This window comes from Mirounga angustirostris, unplaced genomic scaffold, assembly GCF_029215605.1.
Source record: "Mirounga angustirostris isolate CCGP_5_RB_7025 unplaced genomic scaffold, mMirAng1.0.hap1 SCAF_8, whole genome shotgun sequence".
In the NCBI taxonomy this organism is placed as follows: domain Eukaryota; kingdom Metazoa; phylum Chordata; class Mammalia; order Carnivora; family Phocidae; genus Mirounga; species Mirounga angustirostris.
In genome coordinates this window covers 25,562,967-25,584,189 of record NW_026991716.1, presented here as the reverse complement: position 1 = coordinate 25,584,189, position 21,223 = coordinate 25,562,967, and the positions used below count along the sequence as shown (strand labels likewise).

General features: G+C 39.2%; 1 protein-coding gene across 4 annotated transcripts in view; it reads right to left on the bottom strand.

The window, feature by feature from the left end:
• Positions 1–21,223, bottom strand: part of GMDS (GDP-mannose 4,6-dehydratase) — a 659,281-nt gene that overhangs the window by 309,739 nt on the left and 328,319 nt on the right. The gene's annotated exons all lie outside the window — the stretch shown is intronic.

Genomic DNA, 21,223 nt, shown 5'->3' with positions numbered 1-21,223 from the left:
AAGGGAAATGCCAGAATGGAAGACAGACATCTAAGACCACCCTGATTTTTTTTAAGAACATAAACAGCATATGTTCCTATTAATAAAGCTATTTTGGGCCTCATGGGGAAAGGGAGAGGAGAGTAACTTAGCACACAGGGTATAACTAGTTAAAGGAAACAAACAAATGCATTTGGGTTGCCAATAAGTGGTGATCTTTCTTCTTTAGAAACCTGCAAAGCTATCCAATTATAAATTATGACACAGTTCCAAGTCAAAAGTTTCTCTGTACTATACTTACTGAAATGCCACCTTCCAAATTCACTTCAGTGCTATGTACAGAAATGGTCTCCCGAACTGTGCATAAATATTTTGAAACAATTGATGAAAGGCACCATAAATTGAAGACAGAAGTGAAATTGTTTTATATTCTTTGGTCTTTAATGAACGCCTCTACTTTAAAAGATTACAGAGAAGGACAAAATTAAAAGACACTTCTGAGATGATTTTACCCATGCCTCTGTTTCTAGGTAAGGTTATCACAAGCACCAGGTAATGCCAAATTCTCAAGGTAGTAACACACATAAAGTCAATAATGGCTGCATACAGTTTAGATAGATTACTATCATAATTTATCACATTTCAATAACTTTAGCTTTGTTCTTTTTCAGATTAAGCAGGGAGGTGAGTTATGATGAAAGCTTTTGGCTTCTAGAGAAACTGGCATAGGGATAAGGGGAATTTTTCTAAAGAGGTTTACTAAATTTTGGCAAGAACACAGCCTAAGGCAAGTACAAACAGATACTAGATCACTTACTACAAAAATTTGGTATACACATCTATACCAATGCCATCATTAAAAATGACAATAGGATTTCCATGGAAATCTAAAATTTTCAGTTTCTCTTAGCAGCTGATGGAGTATGCTGTGCTTCTTCCATGGCAGTTTATAAAACACAGAAATCCTTCAAAAAAGAGCCTTTCGAAATGAAAAAATATTTAATAAGAGTAATCCTTCTCAATCTGCTACCCATTAGCAATCTTTTATTCTCTACTGACTTGTAACAAATAAATTTAAATTTATAATTAAATGTAGATTTCTTGATGTCTATCTTTCTATTTTAATAACAGGACTATACTATGATTCCAAATATACTAGATAAATGAGTGATACCATATAATTAGATGAAGTTCCCAACATAAAACAGTTCAGATTATCCTCTTTACTGGTAAGCAGATGCTTAGGGCTCCTATGGAAGCATGTGACCATGTTCAAACAATCTATCTAGGCCCTACCCTTACTGTTCAGTCTTTCAAACAGTATTAACTGAGCACCTACCAAGCACAGAGCCCTGAGCTGGGAAACTTGGGAGTGAGGCAGCCGCCCCTACTCTCAAGTCGCACCCAGAGGGTAAGACAGACAAATAAATCAGGGCTGCCAGAAGTGAGATGACAGATTTGCAAGAACTGAAACAGTCAAGCCTGGTAACTCAGTGGCTGAATGTGGTCAGGAAACACCCACCAGAGAAGCAGCCTGCCCTGCGGTCATGAAGGGTTTAATTAAGCTGTGAGACAGGGACGGTGCTCCAGGCACATGCAAAAGCAGTGCAGGGGCTTAGGAGCAGGCCTTTGTCTCTAAGTCTTTATCACAACACCTCTGACAATGGCTATCACTTTTAGCACTGTGCTAAATGCTACTCGACTGATCTATATATCTATCCTCATGAGAGTATCACACATTCTTGATTACTTTAGCTTTATGGTAAGTTTTAAAATCAGGAAGTGTGAGGGGCGCCTGGGTGGCTCAGTTGGTTAAGCCACTGCCTTCGGCTCAGGTCATGATCCTGGAGTCCCGGAATCGAGTCCCGCATGGGGCTCCCTGCTCGGCAGGGAGTCTGCTTCTCCCTCTGACCCTCCCCCCTCTCATGCTCTCTCTATCTCAGTCTCTCTCTCAAATAAATAAGTAAAATCTTAAAAAAAAAAATAAAAATCAGGACGTGTGAGTTTTCTGACTTTGCCCTATTTTAAAGATTGTTTTAGCTATTCTCAGTCCCTCGAATTTCTGTATGATTTTTAGGTTCAGCTGGTTAACTTCTGCAAAAAAGCCAACTGTGATTTTGATAGGGATTGTGTTGAATCTGTAGGACAATATGAAGAATACTATCATCTTAACCATATCCTGTCTTCTAGTTTATGAACACAGGATGTCTTTCCATTTACTTAGGTCTTTTGAAATTTCTTTCATCAATGTTTTGAAGTTCCCAGAAAATAAGTTTTGCTTTTGTTTTGTTAAATTTGTTCCTAAGTACTTTATTCTCTTTGATGTTATTATAAATGGAATTGTTTTCCAAATTCCATTTTCAGATTAATTTTAAACATTATTGCTACTACCATTTGTTTCCCTAATTAATCTTTGGAGAGGCTTAAAATTATTATTTTTAAAAATTTGCTCCTTTCATTTTTAAGCCTTATCACACAAGACTGAGGTTTTTAGGAGAGAACTATATAAAATCATTATATATTAGAGTGAGACTGAGAGGCAACTTTGCCCAACCATCCCAAGTGTGCAGGTGGAGAGAGAGAGGCAGAGAGGCTCAGCAAAACTGCCCAACAGTCAGGACCAGTAGGTGAGCCTGATTCCAGTCTGTCTTGCTTGCTTTCCCACCTGTGCAATGCAGGAAGCATCCTTCCTCAGATTAGGTTTAAGTGGTTATGCATCATTAACACATCAATAAATGGACCTCTCGCGGGGCGCCTGGGTGGCTCAGTTGGTTAAGCGACTGCCTTTGGCTCAGGTCATGATCCTGGAGTCCCGGGATTGAGTCCCGCATTGGGCTCCCTGCTCGGCGGGCGGTCTGCTTCTCCCTCTGACCCTCTTCCCTCTCATGCTCTCTGTCTCTCATTCTCTCTCTCTCAAATAAATAAATAAAATCTTTAAAAATAAATAAATGGACTTCTCGCAATTATTTTAAATGCATACTTCATTTCTAAGAGCCTTAAACTAGAAGACCTTAGCTAGGAAGAAGACCTAGAAATGAAAAGTTAGCCCAATGACCAAAGGCCAGCTCTGTTGGCTACTAGCTATAGTATTTTGCACCAACCATTTAAAAGCTCTGAAGTTACAGTCTCTTCTATAAACTACCAGTATAGTAATACTTGCCATGTCAAATCACAGGATATGTTAATGTAGGTGAAACAACGCTGTAGAACATAAATCATTACTGAAATGTAAGGAATTAGTATCATCACATCCTCGTTTGTAAAACATGATAATAACAGGTACTTGCCATGTAGATTTGATGTTTAAGTGAGAAAATCTAGGTAATATGATTAGCAAGTTCTCAATAAATGTTAGCTATTATAATTATTACATTACAATGTTAATGGTATCTATAATTAAGCCTCAATGAAAAGTTCAGGCTTCTTAGTTCTTTTATGACTAGGTCTCTTAATTCTCTGATTTTGAAAATCTGAGGTTGAGAACAGATCTAAATAAAGAGCCCATTTCAAATGTACAGACTCACACACTGAAAGCACTAATAAACATTTCTTAAACCATTGCAGGTTACTTTTTCAATATAAACTCATTAACATAGAAAAAAAAGAGTGGCCACATAAATGTATATCCATAAGAAAAAGATAAATTACGATGAATTTTAGTTCAAATCTTAGTTCTAAGACTGAGATCATGAGTTTTGCTAGCATTGACAGAATGAAAAGAACAGAATTTCCATTTTGACAATATAGGATACAAGAAAAACTGCCACATTAAAAAACACCAAGCTATGCTGTATAAAATATTCGTATTATTTATTTAAACTCAAAGCTGAGTCTCCAAGAAGTACTCAAGTGAGGGGAAAGCTCCAGAGCACAGGTCTGGGTGGGCACTGAGGGTTCTGAGCTAAGAACATGACTGGAGCACTGTCTCAGGACCTGGAAACAGGCTTCAGCTTTAATATTGAAGCCGAGGCAAAGGATATGGCCTTGGAGGTAGAACACTGAAAGTAGGGTTATACACTATGTGAGTTATTAATAATTCTCTTCCTTTTGTAAGTGCCATTATCTTAAATAAGCATTTTAGCTTTTCAGTTGCCTTAACTATAAAATGGGATAATAATCCATATTGAGGACCTAATAAGATACTATAGTTCAAAGGCTGTAGAACACTCTATCATTGTAAAGTACTTCTATGAGTTACAAATGTTTATTGTCTTGAATATTTTTACTGTGATCAATCTTTTAAAATAGTGAGGCCTTTTTCTTTCACATTTGTCTTTATGTGACCTTCTCCACAGTTAGCCCAAGTCTGGGAAAAGATTAGGAGAGCTACTTCAGATAGTCAAAAAGAAAGTTAATATTCACCCCTATCATTCAAAATAGGATTCTGTACCAAGATAGTTAAGTTTGAAAACAAGGTTTCATGGAAAAGTAGTTTTCTAAATAATTTTAGTGTATCAAAAGCCAAGAGTGGTCACAACCCAAAGTTTCTCCCAGGTTCTGATGGGCAGGCATGTGGACTGTGGTTCTTGTGGAAAGGACCAGAAGAAGTGACAGGAGGGGTTCCCAGGCCACCCTGGGCAGTGGAGAAGCATACGAGCAGAGGCGGGAGAGGTGAGTCTTTGGTGTACCAACCCAGCTCCTTGGGATAACAAGTAAAGGATACTGAAGAAATCATTGAGAGGAGGAGCCTGCCCTGTACTCCATGCTGGAGAGTCTGGAGAAATCTCCTTAGGATGCCCCCTGGGATCTGAGCTGGGGCAGCTGCATCAATGATACACTGAGCAGGGCATGAGCTCTCACACGGTATGAGTGGTGCTGTGAGGGCCAACAGACCTGCCCTGCAACCCTGAATGGGCTTGAGGTGGTGAGGGAGGATGCCCTGTAGTTGAGTCTTGGCGGTAAGACCATGTAGGCCATGGACTACATGTAGGATGAGGCAGTGGGTCTATAGACCGTAATGCCAAGGAGGGGTGGAGTGAGGCTAACTCACCCTAGGAGGCTACCAGAAAGAGAAGCCCCTGAATTTGATTAGCAGTGGACACCAAAGAGAGCCAAGCCTGGAGCTAGCGCTGCCCCTTGGCCTGTAGGCGAGGGAATAGCTTATACCAGCAACACTGCAGTTGAGATGAGCAGTGCGCAGAGTGTACCATTGGGTCTGAGGGTACCAGCTGCCGTCTTGCCAACACCAAGTCAAATACGCCACATCTGTGTTGCATATAACTCGATGCCATCTCAAAGAGAAACAAGGGAAGAAAATGGCATGCCTAGAGAAACCAGCTTCAACACGGTATTACAGCAGATACTTCATTACATTTTTAAATTGAATTTGGTGTTTTTTTTGTTTGTTTTGAGAAAAGTATAAATTTAACCGTCAGGGACTGTATGAATTTCCTGTGGCTGCCATAACAAATTACTACAAACTAGGGGGCTTAAAACAACTGAAATTTATTCTCTCACAGTTCTGGAAACCACAGTCTGAAATTCAACAGGGCCATGTTCCTTCTGGGAGGTCTAGGGGAGAAACCTTCCTTCGCCTCTGTCTGCATCTGATGGTTCCAGGCATTCTTGATTCTTATCTTACCGCTGTATCACTCCAATCTCTGCCTACATCTTTACACCATCTTCTCTCTGTGTGTCTGTGTCTTCACCTCTTCTGTTTCTTAGAAGGACACTTATCAATGTATTTAAGGTCTACCCTGGTAATCCAGGATGATCTCTTCATCTCAAGATCCTTAATTACATCGGCAAAGACCCTTTTTCCAAATAAGGTCACATTCACAAATTCCCAGAATTAGGAAGTAGGCATACCTTTTTGGGGCCACTCAATCCACGAAAAGGATCAAGGATTAGAATATTTGAGAAAATATGATAAAACATAAATCAAGCATTGTTATATTATTTTAGTATTGTCTTAAGGTAATGATATATCTTTCATGAGCACAACAAAGAGTCTCCAGTTGTAAAAGATTAATTTAAAGTGATAAAATAAGTTTCCTCTCTATTTTAACTCTGCAAGTTTGCCTCAGTTAATCTGAATAGCTCCCTGGATCTCTCCTTCAGATAATACACATGTATTTATGGTTTTGGACTAGAAATTCTGTGCATATACTTGTATTTACCATTTTCCCTTTTCATCATTCCTTCTTGAGTCTTCTGGCATAATTTCCTTTCTTCTGAAAAGGCATTCATTAAAAATTCCTTTAATGTGGAGAAATTGATTTGTATTTGAAAGATAATTTTGTTAATTACACAACTGCAGGGTGCAAATTGTTTTCTCTTAGCATGCTGAAGGTATTATTCCACTGTCTTCTGGTTTCCATTTTTTGCTACTGGTAAGTGTGAGGCCATTCTGTTATTCCTTGGTAGGTCATTTTTCTTCCTCCCGTTAGTTTAAAGATTCTCTCTTTGTCTTTGCTATCCTGGAGTTTCAATTCCATGCGTCCTGATAGGGTTTTCTGCAGAGTACACCTGGTGCTTCTCTATCAGTGTCTCTTACAGCATATCTGGAAATCTCCCAGTAACCATTTCTTCCAATACTGGCTCTTCTTCACTCTATTTTGTCTTTTCTTACTACTTCCTTTTGGAAAGGAACGTTAGACCTTCTCATTTCACCTTCCAATGTCTTAATTTCTTTCTTCCTTTCTTTCTTTCCTTCCTCCCTTTTTTTTTTTTTTCATTTCTTTGCCCTTCTCTGCAATGTTCTGGGTAACCTCCTTAGATCCATCTAATTTTCCTTCAGCACTCTAATATTTTTAAGTCAGCCATTTAATTATTTTGATAATTATTTTTTTAATATCTAAAGTTCTTTGGTTCATTTTCAAATCTTCCTGGGCATTTTTATATTCTGTTGCTGCTTATTTATTTTTTTATGATTTATCATTTTATTTACTTAACGACGTCTTAGTGATTTTATATTCTGAATTTGATTAATTCCAATATTTAAAGTTCTTGGGGACTAATTTCTTATTTTTTTTCCTGCTGACTTTGACTGATGCTAGTTTGTTTCCTTGTGCATTTGATGACACTAGGAGTTCCTATTAGGCATCTTAGTCTGCTGGAAACCAGAGGACATGCCTGAGAATGATTGTTTCCTCCTGAGAGTGTCTGCATTTGTTTCTGATGGAAGCCAGGAGATACTAACCCTTGCAACCTTTCATCCCCAGGTTAATGCTGTTACGCTTTTCCACTTTGTTACTGTCTAAGGCCAAAAACTGAGCCTTCTAATTAAAGAGGCTGGGCATTACGTAAAGGTCTGCATCAGGGGCACCTGGGTGTCTCAGTCGGTTAAGCATCTGACTCTTGGTTTCAGCTCGGGTCATGATCTTGGGGTCCTGAGATCAAGCCCTGAGTGGGGTTCTGCACTCAGTGTGGAGTCTGCTTCTCTCCCTCTCTCTCTCCCTCTGTCCCTCCCCCAACTCTTGCACATGCATGTGCTCTCTCTCAAATAAATAAATAAAATCACTGCATCACACTAAGTAAACAGGATCAGATACCACTTTGGGGTCCCTAGAGGTCCCCACCTACTGTGGGAGGGAATTGCCAGGGAGATAAAGACAGGTTTAGAGAAATAAAGATATTAAAAGAAATGATTTGCTCTGCATATCTGGATGCAATGCAAATAATTGTGCCACCCCACAGATATTTATTTTTATTTTCATACTAGACATTCAGAAAAATTCAATTTTTATGTTTTTTCAATGGAATATGCCTATTCAATGTGTATGTGTATACACACACATAAACATATATATATACACACACATATGCACATATATGCATATATATATGTGTGTGTGTGTGTGTGTGTATAAATATCTAAACCTGAAATTTGTCTCACTGATTTGCTTGTGCTCTTTGTCTGGCTCAAATACAATTACTTTTAATGATTTTTTTCACATACCAGGCAAATATACATTTTTTTTTCCTTATGAAATCCTGAACCAGAAGATCGTCTTGTCTTGTGGTTCTTCCCCTCTGCACTGGGCCTCGCTTCCTGTGAGAACAGATGATCATGGCCTGCTGTGAGATCATTCCGGCACCAACACACAGGAGGCAGCTCAGATAAACAACTACAGCCAAATTCCTAATTTCCTGGCTTTGTTCTTGCATCTAATCCTACATCAATGTGTGTGTGCATATATATACATATTCCTTGTTAAACTTTCTAGTATAAATCATAAAATATATCAAGATAATATTCCCATAGTCAGATATCTTCTAAAACAAAAATTTAAGGAAAAGAAGAACAAAATTTGTAAAACATACACCGCAAATTATCAGCATTTAACTTTAAGAAATGACTAGCAGCACGCCTATTAAAATTAAAGAATCAGATCATCTGTTAAATCACAATCTTTACCACAATGTATTACCCTTCAATAGAGGCTTTTTGTTTTATAACATACAAAATGCAAGAATGGACATCTTATAATGATCAGGTAGAACTAGGGGAAGAAACATGGGGGAGATATAGTAAGTCTTACTAGGGAACAATTCTGCTTATCACAGTAAACAAAATTGCTTCTTTTTCCAACATATATTTCATTATGGCCCTGTCATTATACTAACTCCTAAGAAGCAAAGTAGCTAAGAGTGTGTGGTAATTTTCATTGTTTGTAGGTGTACATGTACACACAACTGTGTTTGCGTGAACACATACATATAAAACATATGCAAAATGTATCCCTGTCAGCATCCAAATAGTATTTGAAGTAACCACAATTTCTCTAAAAAAAGTTCTATTTCATTGCTCAGTACTTCATCCAAAAGCTTTAGATTTAAAGATTTTTGGGAGTTAAAGTATAAAGCTAGTTTGGATGATATTCATTGCAAAACAGAAATCATTCCAATTTATCCTGAACCCCACGTGAACCTCCGCCCTGGGGCCCTGCATTCCCCCCCTGTGGTAGTCTCTGGCCACCCCACTGGGAACTGCCTGGGCCATGGCTCGCTGCAGACAGGGTGTAGAAAGAAGAGACACTGGGAAGGTCATGGCTGACTGAGCAGACTGCAGAGATCAGAGAGCTCATACCTCATTTGCTCACCAAGTCCTGCCAAGAGCAACACTATTTAACTGCAGGTACTCAAAATCCAACAGGCATGCTTAAAGGAATCTCGGGCTTACAAGAGGACCATTCACAATGTGCATTTGTCGGGGATAGCTACCACCTTTTGGCAATTATTCATAAATACGTGTTTAAAGAGAAAGATTCAAACTACTTTGCTCTTTGCATCAATGCTCAATGTCTTTTCTACTGAGAGTTAAGATGATTCAGATTCACAAATCCTTATTTCAAGGTTTCCCAGCTTTGGCACTATTGACATTTGGGGCTGTCCTGTGCATTGCAGAGGGTTAGCAGCATCCCTGGCTATCACCCAATAGATGCCAGTAGCACCCCCTCCACAGGAGTGGCAACCAAAAATGTCTCCAGACATTGCCAAATTTCCCCTGGGGAAACTAACTGCCCCCCCTCCCCGCCCCGAACCACTGCCTTAGTCAAACAAACCAACGCTGACAAAGACAAAATCCCACAAAATTAAAACAAATTTATATATAAACGCTAACCTTACCCACAGATACACTGTGTTATTTTAAGTCTCTCTACTCATTTGATACACTGACGAAACTATCAGAGAACTAATAAACATGAAATATTTAAATCATGATGAGACAGGGTGAGTCTTCATCTAGAGTCAAAGTGAATATATGAGTCTGGCCTCCTGAGGAGGGTGTAGGTGAAAGCACACATTTGGGAACCATTGATGTCTGGATGGTATTTCAAGTCCTGAAACAGGCTGAGACCACCAAGAGAGGGAAGTGAGCAAGAAAACAGAAATGGTCCAAGAACCTAATCCACTGACACTACAACGTTTAGAGGTCAAACAGATGAGGAGGAAGCAGTGAGGCTGAAGGAAAACAAGAGCATGGAAGAATCCGGAAAGTCTGGAAAGCGCGTGCCCGGGAGGTTGTTAATCACCACGACTGTAGGTCAGGGAGGAAGACAGGGGACAGATGGAAAAACGACCACTGGGTATGGCAGAATCAAGGTGACTGACGACCCTGATCAGAGCGCTTCAGAGGAATGTAGACAGAAGTCTGATGGGTGAGAGGGTTCAAGAGACAATGGAGAAGAGACTGGGAAAATTTCATTTCAAGATGGGAGAAAAAGCAGCATCTTTGCGTGCTGGAGGGAGAGATCCAGTGATGAGGGAGAAATGATCCAGGAGAGGTGAAAATTGCTGGTGTTGTGTCTCTGAGTTGGTGATTATAAACAGGGCCTAGTGGACAACTGTTGAGCTCCCCAGACAGCTCATCCATGGGCACAGGAGAGAGGGTACAGAGAACAAAAATTCAGATAAAAAAATGTGCAGATGTTCCCGCTGAGGGCTTCTATTCTCCCCTCAGATCTTACACAAACACTCCCCTCTGCTACATGATTTATCCTCCTGTCCATGATGTCTATCCCCACAGCTGCACTATACCTATTCTCCAAGCACACAGAACCCCCAGCCTCTTGCTCATGCAGATCCCCCAGTCTTTATTTCCTTCCTTTTCGTATTATGATCCATCACTTTGACCATTTTCTTGCTAATGCCCTTAATTCCTTTGCTCTCCTAGCTGTTCCACTTCACATACTCTGCAAAACCTCAAATCAATATCAATGTCTTTCCTCCCATGCTGCAGCCTGAGTGCTATGGGAGAATATACCTATTCTAATTAGGCTCCCCAACTCAAGCTAAGCGCCTGCTGCCTGGAAATCATTTTATATGACCTGCAAGTTCCCATCAGGTTTTCCTCCTGCTCACCCCAGGGGATATAACCTTTACCTTATTCATGTCTCCTTTACTTCAGCTGACATGACTTTTTCTATGTCACTGCTTGATGAATGGGCTTACCATCTACGCGGCTGCCTGGGAGTCCCCTTTGACTCTTTCTCATTCACATCCTCAAGTCAACTGTCCAACACCTACTGCCTTGACTTCTCAGACATTCCTACAGAACTCCCAAATCCAGCCTCTACTAGGCCATGACAGTGGTGGCTGCCTACTTTGTAGATTCCCCCAAAGGACATTTTTGTGTTCCTTCGTTCTTCGCGTTGTCCTAATGGCAAAAGCCCGAGTCTACCTTTCTGGCTGCACTGGTTTATTCAAGAGCAAGAACCAAACCCACACTGACCCAAAGAAGCACAGCTACAGTTATTGGTTAAGGGATGGACACCTGATCATGGCAGGCCAGTTAGACCCCTTCCCTAGGTCTTCTCCTAGGGAGAAAACCTTTTTCCTTCAGCAGTGAGACTTAAAGATGTTAGTGACGTTAGTTCTGGCTTCATATAAGAAAGTGGTTCAGAGCGCCTGGGTGGCTCAGTCGGTTAAGCATCTGCCTTCGGCTCAGGTCATGATCCCAGGGTCCTGGAATCAAGCCCCGCATCGGGCTCCCTGCTCAGCGGGGAGTATGCCTTTCCCTCTCATCCCCGCTTGTGCTCTCTCTTGCTATCTCTGTTGCTATCTCTGTCTCTCTCTTGAATAAAATCTTAAAAAAAAAAAAGTGGTTTAAAAAGATGATACCAAGACAGAAAGAGGAAATGGAGACAAGAGACAGAGAGAGAGAAAGAGAGAGCACCCTCAAGATATCAGAGTTCTGGTTCCAGTTGTCACTCTGGTCAGGCCAGATACATCTCTGTCATTCTCACACTTGAGTAACATCCATCCAATCTGCCCTCTAACTTTATTTCGCTGAAGCCTAGGGTGAATTTTGGCATTTCTAAACCTAGATTCCTCACGGATGCACAAGTCCAACTCAGTGAATGACTTCACTGGGTCCCGGCCCTATCATTTTCTCTTCTGGATTACTGCCACTGCTACCAGATGCTCTTCTCACTTTGAGAGAAATCTGGTCTAAAAACTACAGTTTCTCAATGCAAATCTGATGAAAACGCCCTGAAGAAAGTCATCAGTGGTAGCAGTATTCCTGTGTGATCTGTCATCTGTCACCTTCCAGCTTCTCCTCCTTCCCCTCTCCCACCTCACAGTTCTCTCCAGCAACATCCAACTGTGTACAGGTTCCTCAGCAAGGTCCCTTCTTCTCTGCATATCCCCTCCTCTGTGAGAAACATCTTTATCCACATTTTGCTCCCCAACTGTCATACTTCAAGTATCACCTCGATAAAAGGATTTCCTGAGTCCTCCCCTCACCGAGGGGTGAGCCGTCCCTCCTCCACACTCCTCAATCACCCCTTGCATACGTCGACCTGCTTGTATTACACTTCATCGTAATTTTAAGTTTACTTATCTCCACTGTGAGATTTTGAAAGACAAGTATTATATTGTTCATCTCTTTCACCAGAGTCTAGTGTAGGGCTTATCACATGATAGGTGTTCAATAAACATTTTCTGAACAGGGAAAGAAGGAAGTAGGGGTATTCAACAGTTTAAAGAGTAAGATATCTTTTCGTCGGTAAATTTAGTACATCATGAAGTTAGTTCTTTTATTTCTTTTGCCACAATTCCAGATTCTCAGGAATGATTAAACTCTTAAACCAGTATGTTTGTTTTACAGGGATATGTATACCAGTAAGCATAAAGATAGCATTACTATCAGTAAATGATGAAGAAATTATCTGGTCATACTAGGCAACTTATCTCTCTTCTGACACATTGTAGTCATAACATCTTCTCATCCTCCATGTTTGTCAGAACCACTGTAGACTACTTTTACCTCTATCTACAGGAATTGGCAGGGAGTGGGGAGAGGTATGCGATTGATGCAGAAGAATCAAATTTTCTGTTATGGGAGAACACATTCAATTTATATGAGAATGGAATAATAGACATGGATATCATTTTTTGAAATCAACTCATTTTTATAGAAATGGCTTATTAACATTAAAAATGACTTATCCCACATCATTCTATATCATGTTTGAGCTGCATTTCAGAATTGATATACAGAGAGCTCTTTCACAGAAGGACAATGTTCGTACTTCTTTCTATTTGACATTGTTCATACTTGAACATCTTGGATTAAGTTTCTTCTTTGGCTTCCATCTTGACTCAGAATTGTAGTGACATTTGAGAAGTAAAGCAGGGCTGCTTCATATAAATTTCATGTTCAAAGTAGCTTTAAAAAAACAGTATTGGCTAATAGCCATTCCGGTGTAGAGACTGCAAAGTTAAGAAAATCTTCAAAAGGGATTTGATTCAAATTCTTCATCTGATAGGAAACGGGGACAAGACAAATATCTATAAGATGAAGCAACTGTGTCTCCTTTCACAAGAATCTTACTTGGCACTCATGATTCAGTTTGTTATTCTCTCCTGACAGAGAAAAGTAAAGATATGCAGTGCCCTAGAAACAAATGAGTACAAATGATATTTTCTCACTCAAGGAAAGCTCATTTCCCAAATGAGCTTTATTCTAGTCACATCTCTTCCTCTGTAATAACTGTTGCTAATACTTGGTTTGGACTTCGGTTTATGAAATATTTTTCAGAAAAGGTCAGACTCCAAGGGCAAGACAATCAGAAATAAAGGATGAGTTCTAAGTATTGGTTACCAGTCAATAAATGCCACTTTAATTGTTGATATGGTATAAATGTATAATATTAAGGAATGAAAAACATAGGGAAGGGTGTGACTTTCTTATTTGTTATATAGTCCCTCTCCACTACTACCATCTATGCTTTCTTGATATTCCTTGTGTATTTGGGGTTCTCGAGTAAAGGCCTAGGGAGTCTGATGAGCACATAGATGGCAGCAGCATATCTAAGGCACACCAGAGCAGTGACAGAAACTGTGTCTGAATGACCACAGAGATTAAAAAAAAAAAAAAAAAGCATTCAGTTAGTATGATGATAATGCATCAACTTTACCAGACCAATGGGTGCCCAGATATTTGGCTAAACATTATTTCTGGGTGTGTTTGTAAGGCTGTTCCTCTTAGATTAGCATTTGATTGAATCCACAGACTGAGTAAAGCACATTGCCGTCTTTACTGATGGTGGGTCTCATTTCATCCCTCAGAGGCCTGAAGAGAACAAAAAGGTGGAGGAAAGGAGAATTCCTCCTCTCTGCCTGGGTGCTTGAGCTGAGGTATTGGTCTTCTCCTGCCTTCTCCTCTGAACACTACAAGTCTAAGTCCCAGTCCAAGGGTATTTGGACTCAGACTGGAACTACACCTGGATCTCCAACTTGCTGATGTCAGATAATGGGACTTCTCAGCCTCCATAATCATGAGCCAATTCCACATAATAAATCTCATATATGTACAGATATCTCCTATTTGTTCTGTTTCTTTGGAGAACCTAATAATCAGTGTTAGTTAAGACATTTTAACACATGCTGACACTAGACCATAATGTGCAAGGACATAAACTGCTACACAATTTTTTTTTTTTTTTTTTTTGGTTCATGGAGTCTTGCCTTGAATTTTCAAGTCTGCACATACTGCTCTTGAGGCCTTCGTTTGATTTGCATGAAAGCAATGTCTGTGAGCTACAAAACCCAATATTCTTGAAATCAATTTTTAAGAATATTGTTATCAACAAAAAAGCAAATTTAATAATCATTTAGCAGTATATAAACAATATAAAGAATTCTAAAAAATGAGGGTGGCTATCATTTAGCAGTATCATTGATTCCCTAATATAGAGACTATAAATTAAAACCCATGAAACATAGTTTTTGAAAGTTTAAATAGACTTAGTTTCAAAATAGCTAAGCTTAGTCTCATATTGCCCCAGTTTTGGTCAACTACATGACAAAATTCAGGAAAAATAATTTGCTTCCATAACTTGTTTCATCATTCCACATTTTCACTAATTAAAATTAGGATTTTGCAAAACTAAATAAGAAAAACCAGGAAAGTTGGGGCGCCTGGGTGGCTCAGTCGTTAAGTGTCTGCCTTCGGCTCAGGTCATGATCCCAGAGTCCTGGGGTCAGCAGGAAGCCTACTTCTCCCTCTCCCACTCCCCCTGCTTGTGTTCCCTCTCTCGCTGTCTCTGTCTGTCAAATAGGAAATAAATAAAATCTTAAAAAAAGAAAAAGAAAAACCAGGAAAGTAAAGAAGAAACAAAATATTAAACAGGAATAAAGGTTCTGAGGAAAAATTTGAGGGTCAAAAAAAGGAGCTGATGTGACTAGAATAAAGCTCATTTGGGAAATGAAGTATGACTGAAGAGACAGGCCATTTTAGGAGCCAGCATAATATAATGGATAATTGCAGGAGTTCTGAAGTCAGGCTGCCTGGGTTCAAATCCTGGACCCTTTGCTTACTACAGGAAACTAATCTGTTTCTTCACCTATAAAATGGACAAAACCATACCTACTTAATAGTTTTATTATGAGGATTAAAAGAAGTAAGTGAAAAACAGAGTACGGTCTACATGGTAAGGGCTAAGTGTTAGCCACTATGTTACCCTTATCATCATTAATATCACTAATAGTCCCCAAAGTTAAAACTTCTTGAAAATACAAGCTATTAGCTCAGGAGCCTTCCATAGTTCTCAAGAATGATTTGTTGCTTAAAAATTCCAGTCTTAGGGGCGCCTGGGTGGCTCAGCCGTTAAGCGTCTGCCTTCGGCTCAGGTCATGATCCCAGGGTCCTGGGATCGAGCCCCGCATTGGGCTCCCTGCTCCGCGGGAAGCCTGCTTCTCCCTCTCCCCCTCCCCCTGCTTGTGTTCCCTCTCTCGCTGTCTCTCTGTCAAAAAATAAATAAAAATCTTTAAAAAAAAAAAAAATTCCAGTCTTAGAAGCACTTAGAATCCAGCCAAGGAAAAAGGGAATATGCTAAACACATCAAGCTAGCATCAGAGACCTTGAGGGAAGTGGCCACAGAGCGTGTTCATCCCATCAGCTGGAGGAAAGGAGTGTGCGGCAGGGCAGCCACCTTGGATGCTAACTAGGTAAGGCTTCAAAGTGAACAGTAACCACCCCTTTCCTCCTGATAGAGGTACCAGATCCTGAAGCACAGCTCATGTGGAGCACTCAACTCCTGCAATCCCCACCCCCAAATCCATTCTAGAGAAGCAATTCATTTTCATAACCACCAACTGTAATTAACACAGTAGTATTCAACTGTGTCTACAAAGTTCTATTTATCTGTTAAAAGATACATATACATGTCATTTTTTTCATATATGGTACATTAGCTTATTTTAGTGCTGGGCGTAGAAGAATAGATTATATTCATTTTTTAAAATATTTTATTTCCCCTGCCTTCTATTTACTTCCTATAAGGAATATTTCCCTTTGTTTGCAGGTTAAGGAAACATCCCCAAATGCCTAGAACTTCAGATTAAATACTTATCATAGATTTCTGAGAGTATACAGTCCAGTGGCTGTCTACATGAGAATATATTAGTAGTAAGGTTCTTTTTTTTTTTTTTGAGAATATATTAGTAGTAAGGTTCTTAACAATGTTCATTTTGTCTTCCTCCAATAAAATTAATCTGCGCTCCTCTGAGAAATTCCTTCCTCTTCTTTAAAAACGGGTTTTGCTTCTTTTGTACAAATTCATTGTTAGGATTTTAAGAGGCACCTGGGCTAGGGTTGAGACATTTCCTGTGTACTTCAACCCAGCCTTCTTTAACATCTTGTGGGCACTGGGGCTTCCCCTATTCCATTGATAAAATTATGCTGCATGCCTACCTTTTTCATGGCCAGGAAGTGTCTCTTTGTGATCAGATTGTATTTTCACTTCCTTAATTGCATCGCATTATGGGCTACTTATCCTCATGTACATCCTGCTTTAGCACCTTTTAAGAAATCTTAAACATACTAGACATTTAAAAAGTTTTATTATAATGACCTGCCTATTCTGGCAGAAATAAGCCTTCTTTAACATAAATTTTGCTCACTCCAGGAATTTTTATTCTACTCATCATTAGGGTCTGTCCAGAGCAGGAATGTCTCTATAACAATAACTGGAAGTGTTCATTAAACCAGGAGTGTATAAAGATGGCAAAAGGATTTGTTGAGAATGGTTGAGCCCACATGCTAATAAGATCCAACTACAATTTATTAAGTATATTTTGGCAACTGCATGCCTCAGGATTCCGTGAGCCTGTAACTATAAAGGAGGTCAGAGTAGCATTAGGGTCCAATTCTTGCTGAGTCAGTACCCCTACTTGCTGAATCCCCAACAATTCTAGGAGTTCCTGGGATATTTCAAATATTCTCAAAACCAGTTGTTTAACGTTCTCACCTTTCTGTCATTAAACTAATTTAGGGAGGAATCACAGTCACCAGCATCCTCCATGAGAACTCTATTGCTTCATGGTTCCCGATTCTCTGACAGTCCAGAGCTGCACAGGTCCTGAGGTTCCACAGGGCAGTGCATCTCCCTCAACGAGCTGTGCTTCTCATGGAAGTGGGGGAGATGCCCCCTTCCTACCTCATGACCTCAGTTCATAATCTGATCCCCAAAGGAGTATTTCTGGCATTCCTGTGTCTCTAGTGTCACAAATTTCTTCATTTCAAAAAACAAAACAAAAAAAAGGCTTTGCTGCCCTCTCTTTGTACCATATCTCCTTTCTCAGACCTAGTTATATGTCTCAACTTTGAGGGACTGCCAATCCCCTCTTAATCCTAGGTCAGGCTAAATTTAGATTACGCTTGTTATAAGTGTATTTGTAAGTATCTAACAAACTATAGAAGATATTCAGTGGTTCTGGTAAAAATGTCCAATGCCTCCTCACCCCCCAACATAGACACACAATGATCCTGACCTAAGGAACTGTTCTGTTCTGGGCAGATTCTCTTTATTGTGCCTGTTGCAGGCTGGTTTGTCCTGCTGGGTTTGTTCCCAGAAGTTTATTGTTATGTTTTAGTATTGGCTTATACACTGGCCAAAGATTGTCTTTAAGCACTGAAGCATTATCAACTGGTTTTTATGCGAGGTTTCAGTTCCTCCACTGAGCTTCCCAGAATGCTGATTATGGATCTGGAGTGCTGTATGGCTCTTCTCTGATCTTTCTCTTTCTTTGTAACCAGTATTTTCTTATAGCACAAGTTTTCTTCCGCAAAGGTGAGCATAGGAAAGGAATATAGATTTTAAATCCTCTATCTAGAAGAATCTTTTCTGCTCAGAGTTTAGTCTTTAAATGAACTCTGGGAATTAAACATCCCATAAACAACAGAAGTTCAGAACTTACTCTTAACTTCATGTTCAATATTCTGTGGATTACTTTATCACATCTTGTCTACCTTAATTACCAGTTACCAAGCTCTGAAAGCTTAACTTCCTTACTTGCTCAGGAAAGACAAGTTGTCTATCACTTTATTAATTTCCTTTTTGTTATTCCTTTTTATTATTATTACATTTTAGATTGTGAGATGGTACAAACTGACCCTCCTTCTCCAGATGCAACATTACTAGTAGTGGTGGAAATAATAATAATATGCTAGTAACTTTACTTACATTATTTCCTTTAATGCTCACAACAATCCTAAGTGACAACTTTATTATCCCATCTTATGGATGAAAAAACTGAGGCTGAGAGAGACTTAGAAACTTGCCAAAAGTCACTCATTTTAGTAAGTGATGGAACCTGGAGTGAAACAGTTGGATACTTCTGTATCCTTACCTGAGCCTGATTCAATTAAAAGGGAAAACAAAGTTCCATAATAAATAGTGAAAAAGAAAGCTTTGATTCAAACTAAATTTGGGGGAAAATGCTATTTTGAAAAGAATTGCTATTTCTCTTATAATTGATAAAATTTAAATTATAGTTATACTGATGTGTTTTTTCTTAGTATAGCCAAAAAGGGAAAAAAAAATAAAACAAAACAAAAAACATCCTGGTTCGTAATTTTTTTTTTTTTTTTTTACAAAATACCATTTTGTATTTCACTTAAGATTCTCACAGGACCATTAATAAAAATATCTGAATCATTTTAAAAAATACTTGAAGGTTTCACTAATTTTCCCAAGGGTCTTTCATAGGTGTTTGATGTTTACCATAATCTTTCCATATTCAACATCTTTTTTTGACTTCCCTAATTTAAATGTTCACTGCTTTAACTGCCAGAATCTCATTTGAAAATGGCCTTTCCTGTGATTCCAGCAATTCTCCAATACTACTTACATGTTTTTTTTCTTTTTGCAATTCATGGATGTCTCAGTGACTACTCTAATTCATCTGTAAACATCATTAATATATTCTGTTTTTGGTTCAAAACCATCTCTAATTTGCAGGCCCTACGGGATTCATATTTCTTACTGTCTTAGTCTTATGCCAATAACCACTAGAATCCCACAAACAAGTTTGGCTCCAACACAGTATTTCACCTCAGAAGGGGAGGAATAAAGAGATACTCTAGGCTCAGTACTGAAAATACAGTAAGAGGGGAGAAGAGAGGAGGGAAAAAGAAATACACACATGTTCAAAATCTACCAGGCACTGTGTTAATCCTTTTCACATATGCTCTCCTATCTTACTTTTACATGGGACCCACAGGTAAGTAGCCAGTACGGCACCCTTGATCCTCACAGTGCACCCACCGATTAGGCAGGCACTGTTAGCAGTACAGAAGAGGAAACTGAGGTCTGAGTAAGTAGTGCAGCCAGGCAGACTCCATCCAGGTCTGGCTCTGAGTGGCTTAGTGCACTCTTAACCACTGTGTACCCTGCCTGCTTATACTGGGGGAGATACACTACGTGAGATCAGACAGTTGTTAGTTTGGTTTTCAATGTAAATGTCACAGAAATTACAAGACATTAAAAAAATCAATTTAACAGTCTCAGAAGTCTCACCTCAGTAGGTGGGAAGGACCTGACTTTGTTTAGTGGTAACAACCACCTCAATTAGACCAACTATTGCTTCAAAAGTCTTTCATGTTTAAGCAATTACACCTCATCTCCCCACAGAGAATAATATTGGCAGACAGCTCTGTGATCTCCAAGTACAGATGTCACCTGTGAAGTATCACAGACTACAGGTGTAATAGTAAGCCAGATGCTGTCACTTTGTGCCCAACCGGAAAGGCCACCTAGAATATGGTGGGTCCAAGGTGAGTGGCCCACAATCTAACCATTTACACACAGACAAAATGGTATTGTGTAAAACCCATTAATGCTCTGCTGAACTTTAGTGTGAGATTACTTCATCAACTCATTTCAGAATGGGCAATTTTTTTTTTAATACATTAAGGCTATGATGCTCATCTAAAAGAACCACAGAATAGCTTTAATAGACAGAAATACAAATAGGGCACCTGGGTGGCTCAGTTGGTTAAGCGACTGCCTTAGGCTCAGGTCATGATCCTGGAGTCCTGGGATCGAGTCCCTCCCTACTCAGCAGGGAGTCTGCTTCTCCCTCTGACCCTCCCCCCTCTCATGATCTCTATCTCATTCTCTCTCTCAAATAAATAAATAAAATCTTTAAAAAAATACAAATAAATATTGGGCTGTTGGATATTGGTTTGCTTGTTTCTTGTTATTTCTATAATTGTATGATTTAAATTGCTACTCAGACAGGCAAATAATAACTTTGTAATTTTTAAAGATTGTTTTATTTACACACACACATACACACACAAAGATGAGGGCTTTGCCCTGTTGAAATTAAATAAAAACAAGTTCCAGTCATTTAACTTATATCCTGCATTCTATTATTCCCTAAAGCACTAAAATATTTATGGATTCAAATAATTTTTAAGGAAAATTTTCAAATAAAGTGAACATCTCACACTAATATTACTGTAATCCTATACATTGAGAAATTATCTCAAATCCATTTTATTGTCTTATATCAAAGACAGCACAAGAATCTACAGCTTATTCCCAAAGGAAAGCTTTGTTCTTGTTATAACGTACAACAAAAGATAAATATGCTCATTTATTTTGAAGGTGGAAGGAAGGTCGTCATGGACCTACTTTGATGTGGTTCTGCAGACCAGTGGGTCACGAAAGTAAGAATTGAGCCCCAAATGATTAGGAGAGCCCTGCAATAGCAACTATGTTCTCTGGGCTTCCCTGACTGGCATTTGACCTGTAGTAGACCAGAATACTTAAGGCCTAAATGGTTTCACATGGAGCTACTTATTAAATCAGAGGGTTTTGGTTTTTCTTTCTCCTGTGTTTAGGCAAATGCTTGCTAAAGCTTGAAGGATTTACTGCAAAATAAAAGTGATATGTAAAGAAAGAGAAGATCCCAGTCTTATAGATGACATTTATCTAGATTTGGTGATAACATTCAAGGGTGAAGTTCTAGAGCAGGCTTTCTCACCCTTAGCACTACCGACATT